The sequence below is a fragment of the Tympanuchus pallidicinctus genome, unplaced genomic scaffold (assembly GCF_026119805.1).
Source record: "Tympanuchus pallidicinctus isolate F22 unplaced genomic scaffold, pur_lepc_1.0 scaffold11, whole genome shotgun sequence".
Lineage (NCBI taxonomy): Eukaryota > Metazoa > Chordata > Aves > Galliformes > Phasianidae > Tympanuchus > Tympanuchus pallidicinctus.
The window spans coordinates 18,826,736-18,836,505 of NW_026294627.1; the positions used below are offsets into that span (position 1 = coordinate 18,826,736).

The window sequence follows — 9,770 nt, forward strand, 5'->3', positions numbered from 1 at the left end:
TCTAAGGATGTGCTCAGAAATGAGAAACAAAAAAGAGGATCTGGAAAAATGTCCATTTGCCTAATATTGCTCATGTACAATGCTAGTGAAATGTGTGCTCATCATTTGCATCATTTTTCAGATGCCTAAACTAGTAAGACTCTTTGTTTTCCAGGATTCTGATGAACTTTTGCTGTGAACTGTTTCCTGTGGATAACTTGCAGGAGAAGCAGAGTCCCCCAGCGTGCCTGATTCATGTGTACTGCCCACAGCTGTGCTGTGTAACCAGGAACCTGCTCCAGACCGTGGTGTGCATTGGGATAGCTTGAACGCAGCAATTCTAGGAGGGTTAAAAATTAAACCAGCAATCTAAAGCAGCACTGGGTTTAAAAGACTGGCAGGGTTCAGCTGTGAATTAATGCATTAGTTACAGTTAATATTGCTGGAAGAGCTTGACAAAGGGAAACATGAAGCAACTAAAAAGAAACATCATTAAGGTGAATGTCAAAGTTTTTGCATCCAACAAAGAAAAAAAAGCTGAATACAGAAGAGAAAGCACTGGTTCCCACTGAGTGGTTATAGAGGAAACAATCATACTACTACAGAGACCTGACTAGAGAATGAATCTCACAACTGGCCAGTATCTCCTCCAGGACAGGTGAGAAACCCAACCTAGCTACAGCTTGCAGGTAGGAGGCTCTGTTCCATCAGAGTATGCTGAAATGCTGGGTTTATGTAGCAGTGCTCATTTCCAGTTTTCTTGAATCCTGCTGTCTGTTCAGCAGCCCTTAGGACCAAAGAAGGAACTTCTTCATCTGTGAGTCTGGTGTGACCTACACAACGCGGCCATGGGCTCCTGCTGCCTTGGGAGCAGCCTTCCAAATAAACAGCTTCAGCACACTCTCCTAGGCAAACAATAGTTAATTATCAACATTAACAAGTGAGTTTCACATTTCTATGTCCAATGTACATAACATCTCAGTCTCCCAAGTGTCTTCTTCAGACAGGGTGTGGATCCTCAGCCACTGGCTCTCCAGGCAGCAGGCACAGGCAGTGGGTTGCATGGCATGGGGCTCAGCTCCAGTTGTCCCTCTGAGGCACCGTCGCCCTTCTCTCCCTCCTTTTGGGAACGTGGAAAGAAATGGCCACCGTTTGGATAATCTTTAGCAGCACCACCTGTCCCTGCTGTAGCTGCACCTTCCTACCCCTGGATCGCACTGTGTTATCTGTATGCTAAGCAGAGAACTCCCCCTCTTAGGATTTGTGTTTATTTGGTGTTTTTTCTAAGCAGTAATAACGGGTCAACAGGCAGGAATTATTTTAGCTGGCCTTTTTTATGCAATCAAGCGTCTCTGTTGAGATGCTGCTTCAAAAGAGCGTGGGGAGATCTCCTGACACTACTGCCAGTGGCCCTCCTGTGTAGCAGTGGGATCTGCAGGAGCATCCAACCCCTGTTCTGGGGCTCAGTCAGACTGCCTGCAGGCATCACACACCGGGGCAGTGGCTGTCTGTCCCCCTCAGGAGCTGGGAGATGCTGTCATCTGCCCACAGAGCACTCAGCACTGCTCACATTGAGCATGGACATTTTCATATCTGGGATGAAGAAACAGATGCCTTTTCTTGCTCTGGAGAGATTATTTCTTCTGTGCCACTAGCCTGAGATTGTTTACTTGGCTTAGCCTGTGTTTTCACCATATGCAACAAGCCTTAACCACTTCATATGAGGCTGCTATTCATTTGGGGCCAGTGTGAAATATTGCTGGCTTTTCTTTTTCATTTTTCTGGACTATACATGTTGCTAATCTATCCCCTTGTCTACACTCTTTCTTCTCTAACGTTTCAGGTCTCCTGCCTTGTAATATTTCAAATCCTTGACTGCTTGATGCTGCAGATGGAGTATTGGTTACCCTCCATCATCGGTCTGGCTGCGAGGACTTCCTGTGCTTGACAAGTTGATTACTTCGTCAAGGTGAATGTTCAGTTGAGTCTGTCTGGAGGACCTCTGTGTGTCTGATGCCAGCTGGTTTCTCACCAGACACACTGTTTCACTAGGCACAGAATAATATGAGGAGAAAAGCTGGGATTTTGAGGGGCTTTTTCCCCACTCCCTTTCTGAGGTTGATGTTACTCCAGTTTATCCCAATAGAGTGTAGATGGCTAACTCTCTAATGCAGCCATCTTCTATATGGAGAGCAACTCATCTGATGAATTGCTGTTGGTCTTTACATATGGTTTTCCCTGTCTTTAGGAACCCCAAAAGAGGTTAGATAGCTTGGAAGCTGTGGCATTAACAGTGCTTTCAGATTGTCCATTGTGTATCATCAAGGAAGCACAGTAAAACCCAAATAAGTTAAATGAATTTCATTGCAGTTCCTGAGGGAGAGCAGGTTGCTTTACTTGTGAATTGCAAGTCGGGTCAGGAGGGATGGATCTCCACGGAGAAATTGCTGACACAGGCCCAGAAATGTCATTGGTAAGGTAAGGAAAAGCATCCAAACTTCTCTTAATAGTCCTTTGTGGATACTTTATAGGAAGTGGCATCCAGACAACAATAGGTATTATGGAATTGGGAAATAACAGTAAACAGCACAAAGTAAACAGCACAGAGAAAACTCAGTGTGCTTCCTGAGAATGTAAGGAAACTGCGTCACAATGCTGAGTGCTTCAGGAGAGAAAATTCTCATAACTTCCATAGCCAAACATCACTTGGGACCAGGGTGTGAATGACTACTCTGTGCTACTGAGAGAGTGTTGCAACTTCTTGGCAGGTTACAGAAAATAGAAGGGTGGCCAGCATCATTATCTGGTGGTACAGGAACATTTGCTTCTCTAGCCACATGTGGCTGTACCCTGACCATCTTGGGTTTCCAAGCAGAGAGTTCAAAGGAAAACTCTGTAGGCTTGGCTTTCAAAGGGACCTATTTCCACTAAGTGTGAACATTGTTTCTAAAAGGAGAGAAATCCTTGTTTACTCTTCTAGGAATTCATATTTCTGGCATATTGTAGCAGAAATAATAAACAAAAGCATATTACAGTTGTGAGGTGAATCCAGGGAGCATGGCAGCTACTGCCAGACTAGCATCTGCAGTCAAACCAGCCCCTGGTGCATCATGAGCACCATACCTAGCAGACATGGTCCTGGTGTTGCTGTCCTCAACAAATCCCATATTGACGCCTCATTGAGAAGAATCTGAATCACAGAATATCCTGAATTGAAAGGGGCCCACAAGGACCATCAGCTTAACTCCTGGCTCCAGACAGGAACACGCAAAATTCAAATTCTATGTTTGCTACTGTTGTCCAAACACTCCTCAAAATCCAGCAGCTAAGGCCATGCCCACTGCCCTGAGGAGCCTCTTCCATACCCACCACCCTCCGGTAAAGAACCTTTTCCTAAAACCAAGACTGACCCTCCTATGGTGCAGCTCTATGCTGTTAGAATGGAGCTTTTTCTGTGTCCCACCATACCTGACAAGGCAAGGATGTGTTGCAGTCCCTATATTATTGAGCTATTTCAGACCAGCTTTGTATGAGAGCAGAAGAAGAGCAATATGTAGTCACTTTTCTCCCCTTGGAAAGGTAGACGAAGGGGAGCAGGCTGCCAGACCTCCAGAGAAGCAAGGATCTCCATCAGGGCATTTCCTAGCAGGAGACAAGGAGTTCGTGCATTCTCCTGTCATTTATTCCCTGTTGAGTATTTTCTTTGCTTCCTCCAGGCCCGTGGCCAGGAGGGCCAGCACTGGGAACACATCCTGGTGCACAGCCATGGACGCAGCAGTGTCCTGCTGAGAGCAGTGGCCCGGGGCTGGGTACACAGCATCCAGTCCTCCTCTGGAGACTGGTGTTTGCTGAGGGATGCAAGGTAACCTCAGCATTGAAAATAGCTGGGACGGTGGCCAGCGAAGATTAATGGTATCATTAACATCCCCAGTTTATTTATAGGTTTAAAAAAGTCTCCAACCTGTAAACAAAGCAGAGTTATGCTGCGTAATGCAGAGAATCACAGGTTTGCCTCCTTCCCACTCCTCTTATTTCATCCTGGTTGTTGAGATTCTAAAACCCCTGGAGTAGGACTGGCTCATTGCAAACTTACATTATAAACCTTCTCAATGAGGGGGATACGCACTGTTGGTTTATTTTTCCATGAATGTTATATTTGTCCGGTGTCCTTTCTCCACTCAGCTCCTTCTGTGCTTTGTCCTGTGGCCCCTGTTATGGAAAATTCTCTTCTTGAAGAATTGCTGAGGCCCAGGTTGGGCAGTCATCATAGGAATTAGTGATTTTCTGTCTTGGGCTTCAAGCTGAAAGCTCTGTGTGAGGTGGATTGAGCATCTTGTAGCTGTGGAGAGCACCTAGGCGGTGCGTGGCCCCAGTGAAGCATGCAGATATTATTAATGAGCCAGGGGTCTTCCTGCAGGCACTCAGGGCCACTCAGTTCCCAGGTTCTTGGGACTGTCCAGAAAAGAAAAAGCATGTTGGCTCCAGGACAGGATTTCTCAGCACGTGAGCTGCAGCCACACCGCCTGGCCCATCTCCAGGAGCTCAGGAGAAGGTAAGGTAGGAAGGTGGGCTGTTGGCAGCAGGCAGCAAGGATCTGCTGCAGAGGTGTGTGGGTGGAGGAGAAAAGACAAATGTGAGGAGCCCTCCAGACACACAGTGCAGTGTGGTCTTTTGGAGAGCAAGTGCCATTCATTTTACTCTTCGTGATGTGTTAATCTGAGTTGTACTCCCATTGCTGTCTTTCCTTGGCCTTTTGTCTTCCAGGGGGTAAAATAAAGAATTGGTAGAGAACTGCTCAAATTGCTGCTGTCTTCTTTACTGTGGGAAATCAGAGTGCTTCAGGGCAGAGGAAGTGAGTCTAAAGTACTAGAAGTGACTGAAGGAGGGTTTCTCTGCCATGCACACCACAGATGAAATCATGACCCTGGAATCCCCTCACCACCCAAACCCTGGTGGGTTTGAGGCATCTCAGTGCCTCGTGTTCCCCTTCTCCTATTTCTCACTTGGGCTGTGAGATCCAGCTTCTCTCCATGCCCCCCAGACAGAGCCCAGCTCTCTGCTGTACTGGGGAGATCGGGGCCCGTGCCTCAGTTTCCTTCTCTGTTAAGTGGGACCATGGTGCTGACTGAGTTTCATGCAGTCTTCTGAAGGACAAATCCTAAGTACAGTTACTCAGTTATCAAAAGACCATGATTGGGAGAGTGTTTCCTTGTCTGATATGCATGGGATCTTGTGAAATTTAAAAGGCTTCAAGGAAAAGGCAGGTCAAATGCAACATCTGAGATAAAGGAGGAGAAAAGGTAATGTTTTAACTATACTTATCTCAGGAAGGAGACAACTCCTACATATTTTTTTTCTAATCTAAATTCCTGAACATCTAACCAGAATAATCAGCACGACTTTCTCTCTAGACTGATGTCACAGGCATGAGCCTCATGACAAAAGGGGCCATCTACATCTCTCTCAAACTGATTACATGGTTTGAAAAGTGATTGTAAAAGGTGAAAGATTTTTTTTTAACAAGACAACTAAGGCACATCTCTGCTGAGGAACAGCTGCCTCACAGACCTCGGTGCTGCACATCTTCTGTGCCATCACTGACCCCCTGATACAGAAAGGAAGAACTGGGATTTTTCTGTTTTCCTGTTCCACTGGGCTACACCCATTTGTAACCATGCTTATCCTTTCTTCTTCTAGCTACCAACACTGGATGGCACTGGGTAACTCCTGACATTTTATAAAGTCTCTTCTAAAACTTGAATCACAGCAACTTGGCTCCACGCTGTCCTGCCAACAAAGGGCTATGTTTGAGAAGCTTTTGATTGCATGGTTGTTGCAGCAGGAACATCTGAGTCACGTGGTGCATTTTGTAGCTTAGTTTGTTAGATTGTTAAAGCTCGGAGCTTTCGGAACTCTGGCCCCACAAGTTTGACAAAGATTCATTGTGCTATTGGGCTTTAAAGCCAGTTTTCTTGTAATGAGGTAAAAATGTTGAAATACTTTAAAGTAACTGTGCTGTATGCTGGAGAATTAAACATATTTCACAGAATGGTTGACGATGGAAGGCATCTCTGGAAAGCATCTAGCCCAAGCTCAAGCAAAGACACCCAGAGCAGAATGTGTGGGATCACGTCCAGTCAGGTCTGGTGCCTCCAAGGATAGGAGCTCCACAACCTCTGTAGGGAACTTCTTCCAGCACTCAACCACCCTCATAGTAAAAGAGTTACTCGGTGTCCACTGTCTCTTGTCCTGAGCTGGGCACTACCTAGAAGAGTCTTCTTTTCTGAATCTCAATATCAAGTAGTTAAACACATTGATTTAGACGCTGTGATAAGATCCTGAGCTTTCTCCAGGGTCAGTAATTCCAGCACTCTCAGCCTCTCGTGTCAGCTGATTCAATCCCTTAACTGTGACTCTTGAAGGAGCTCACTTCAGTGTATCAAAGCCCCTCTTGTTAGGGAGCCCAAATCTGGACGCAATACCCCAGATGTTTTTCGCTAGCACTGAGTAGATGGGAAGAATCACCTCCCTTCATCTGCTGGTGATGCTCTTCCCAATGCAGACCAGGAGGCCGCTGGTCTTCTACATAATAAGTGTACATTGCTGGCTTGGTGTCCACCAGGACCCCAGGTCCTGCTCTGCAGACTGCCCCTCCCTGTTTTGTATCCTTGCAAACTCACTGAGGGCATGCTGCCTTATCTTCCAGGAAATCAGTGATGTTAAATGTGCTGGACCCAGTACTGACTCTGTAGCACTTTGTCAGTGCCTGGCCTCCACCAGGACTTGATGCAGTTGGTCACAATCCTTTGAGCCTGGCAGTTCTGCACATCCACCTCACTGTTTACATATCTAGTCTATACTTCATCAGTAACATTGGCCAGCTCCCCCCCTACACTCATGGGTACCTCCCGTCAGGTCCCAACAGGGTAAGTCTTATTCCAGACTTGCCCAGGACGCTGAGATTCCAGATTCCTGGTCTCATTGGAAAGATGAGGACAAAGAAGGCCCTGAGTACCTCAGACTTCTCCAAAGCAGAGAAACTGGAAACTGCCGTGTCTATCGGCTGCTGCCAGCTGCGTGCCGTGAAATTCTCGTTAAAATAAATCAGCTTTAAAAGGAACACAGCTGCAAATGCACGCCTACCACCCCCTGCAGTCAGTGGTTGCTCTACAAATGCTGAGGTTGCCATTTTAAGGCTTGTAACAGCTCCGTTGTGCTTTGTGTGACCCCAGCAATGGATGCTGATGGAGGCAGCAAAAAAAAATGGGACAAAGAAATGTGTTCTCAGGACATGTGGCAAAGCACCATTGAGACCCATTGCCATGTCTTGAAAATAAAAGTTAGCATTGCTGCGTTGGTACCTGTCCCGTTTACCTGTTTAAAATCAGACAGACAGTGAATGTAATAACCTAATGGAGTCATAAAGAGCCGTGTCCTGAGAGCAAGGGCATCGAAACATCAATGACAAGTCATGTTGGGAAGGGAATTGAGAACGCTTCAGCCAGAGCAAGGATTTCTCTGCCATGTGTTACCTCTCAGGTCTTGCTTGGTCTTGTGGGTTGTGCTTGTGGACCTAGGAAAGAAATAGATTTTTTTAGGGTCTGGGGTTTTTGTTTGTTTGTTTATTTGTTTATTTGTTTCTTTTTCTTAGGTCCTAATGCCTGAAATAGTGACAGCAATGCCATAACTCACCAGTGTTGGGTTTCTGCAGTGTGACAAGGTCAGGGTGCTGCATGCCCTGGGCTGAGGCATGTAAGCATTGAGGAGAGCTGGTGGATAGATGGACAGCCCAGTGGGGCATGCTGGAGGAGCACCATCTGGCAGGGAGGCAGAGCTTGCCCATGGGCCCTTGAAAGCTGTCCTGGGAGTAGCTATGCCCAGAGCAATGCTCCTGCACTTATCCATCTCCAGAGGACAGCCCAGGCACATCCATCACAATGGGGACATCTGGGGCAAGGATCCTTGAGTCACCTGGGGAGTTCAGCTATCTGATGTGCCTCTGGGCTGCCTGGCATGCTGGTCATGATACTGCTTCCAGGAGTCTTCTTTTAAAATCTTGTTCTGTATGACAAACAGGAGGGTTTTGAACTTTGAGCTTATGCTGTACATTGCAGATTATAGAGGACGATGGCTTTTCTTCATAAGCCTTGTGCTCATAGCAAGGTCTCCGTGGGGATTCTCCCCTCCATCCCTGTGAGGAGTTGGGGTTGACCCATAAAGTGAGCGTTTAGCTGTTGGTTTGACTACTGAACTGGAAAGTCAGCTCTACTTTGTCAAACAGACAAGTACCTAGATGAGGCAGAAGCTCTTCAGGGAGAGGCCCTGGCTTTGCAGGGATCATGGGGCTTCTGGCCAAATTCAGGCAGAGGATAAACTCTGCTTCCTGAGGGGATAACCTAGGGAAAGGCAGTTGCAAAGGGTTTTCCATTGTTGTAGGAACATTTACTGCAATTCAGCTCATGTTGATTAGCTCTGAATGCTAGATTCTTAAAAAGTGATTAGTGAGATCATACTGGAAATAGAAACAGATGTACCATCTGTTCTGCAGTACGTGGCTTTTAGAGGCAGCCTGTGCTGAAGCATGGTTGTTGCAGAGGCTGACACGGGTTTTCACTGCTGCCACCTTCCTATTGCGGCCCCAGAAGCCAAAAACCACTTTGGACACACAAGGTGAGCTAATGGGTTTTGTAGAATGATGGCACAATTCTGGTCAGAGACTGGGCTGAGAGCTGAACCACACTGAGACTTCAGCACACTGGGCAAACCCTGCTGCAAAACCGGGTATTGGAGATTCTCTCCAAGCAGCCAAAGTCCAAGTGAGAAGCCTGGGCTTCAGTCTGGCCTCCTTTCCTTCAGTGAAATGCAAGCACCAAAAGGTTTCACGTGGATTTTTTCCAGTTCTGTGGGGTTGTTTTATGCAGTGCATCCCTGCCCCAAAACACTCCCAGTTTGCACTTTGCTTGCTGCAGGTCTCCGAGATTAGCAGAAGACCAAGCAGCAATTGCAATTACACTCCTGCAGCAGCAGTAGTCTGAAGCCCTGCTCTGTCTCCACCCAGAGCAGGAGAGGGTTCTGAGGAATGGTGCAGGGCTGAAGAAACCAACACATGCAAATGTGCTTTCCTAAATCAAATCTGGCTTCCTTCTGGGTTCCGTATATTCCAAAGAGCAAAGGGCATGTTTGTGCTTTTTATACTGCCTGATAACTAATACTGGGTCTAATCCCTGGTCTAGGCGAGGTGTTGGAGAGCAACAGTGCGTTGCCTTTGATCTTGAGTTCACTCTGTCACTGCAGCTGCACAGCCAGATCATAAGCCTTCAAGGTTCTTGCTTTCCTCTTGCTTTTTCCTGATAAATCTCACGCCTCCCACCCAAAGCGTCTGTCAGGCCTCTGTTTACAAATAGAATCACAGAGTCATACAATTGCTCAGGTTGGAAAAGACCTGAAAGGTCATCGAGTCCAACCACAACCTAACCGTCCTACCCTAACTAACAGCCCTCTGCTAAATCATGTCCCTGAGCACCACATCCAAACGGTTTTTAAACACATGCAGGGATGGTGACTCAACCACCTCCCTGGGCAGCCTATGCCAGTGCTTCACAACCCTTTCTGTAAAGAAGTGCTTCCTGATATCCAGCCTGAACCTCCCCTGACACAACTTGAGGCCATTTCCTCTCATCCTGCCACCTGCCACCAGTGAGAAGAGACCAACCCGCTCTCGCTGTAAGCACCTTTCAGATATTGGAAGAGAGCAATAAGGTTTCCCCTCAGCCTCCTTCTCCCCAAATATG

At 46.9% G+C, this 9,770-nt stretch overlaps 1 long non-coding RNA gene across 4 annotated transcripts in view; it reads left to right on the forward strand.

Moving 5' to 3' along the window:
• Positions 1 to 9,463, forward strand: part of LOC128074926 (uncharacterized) — a 57,549-nt gene extending 48,086 nt beyond the window's left edge. For 2 of the 4 annotated variants that reach the window (XR_008203517.1, XR_008203520.1), the window contains one exon: positions 155 to 4,782. This is a non-coding gene — a long non-coding RNA (uncharacterized LOC128074926). Of the gene's footprint in view, positions 1 to 154; positions 4,932 to 5,676 lie in introns of those variants that run through there. The other 2 variants (XR_008203518.1, XR_008203519.1) reach the window with 2 other exon arrangements.
• The last annotated feature ends 307 nt before the right edge of the window (positions 9,464 to 9,770 follow it).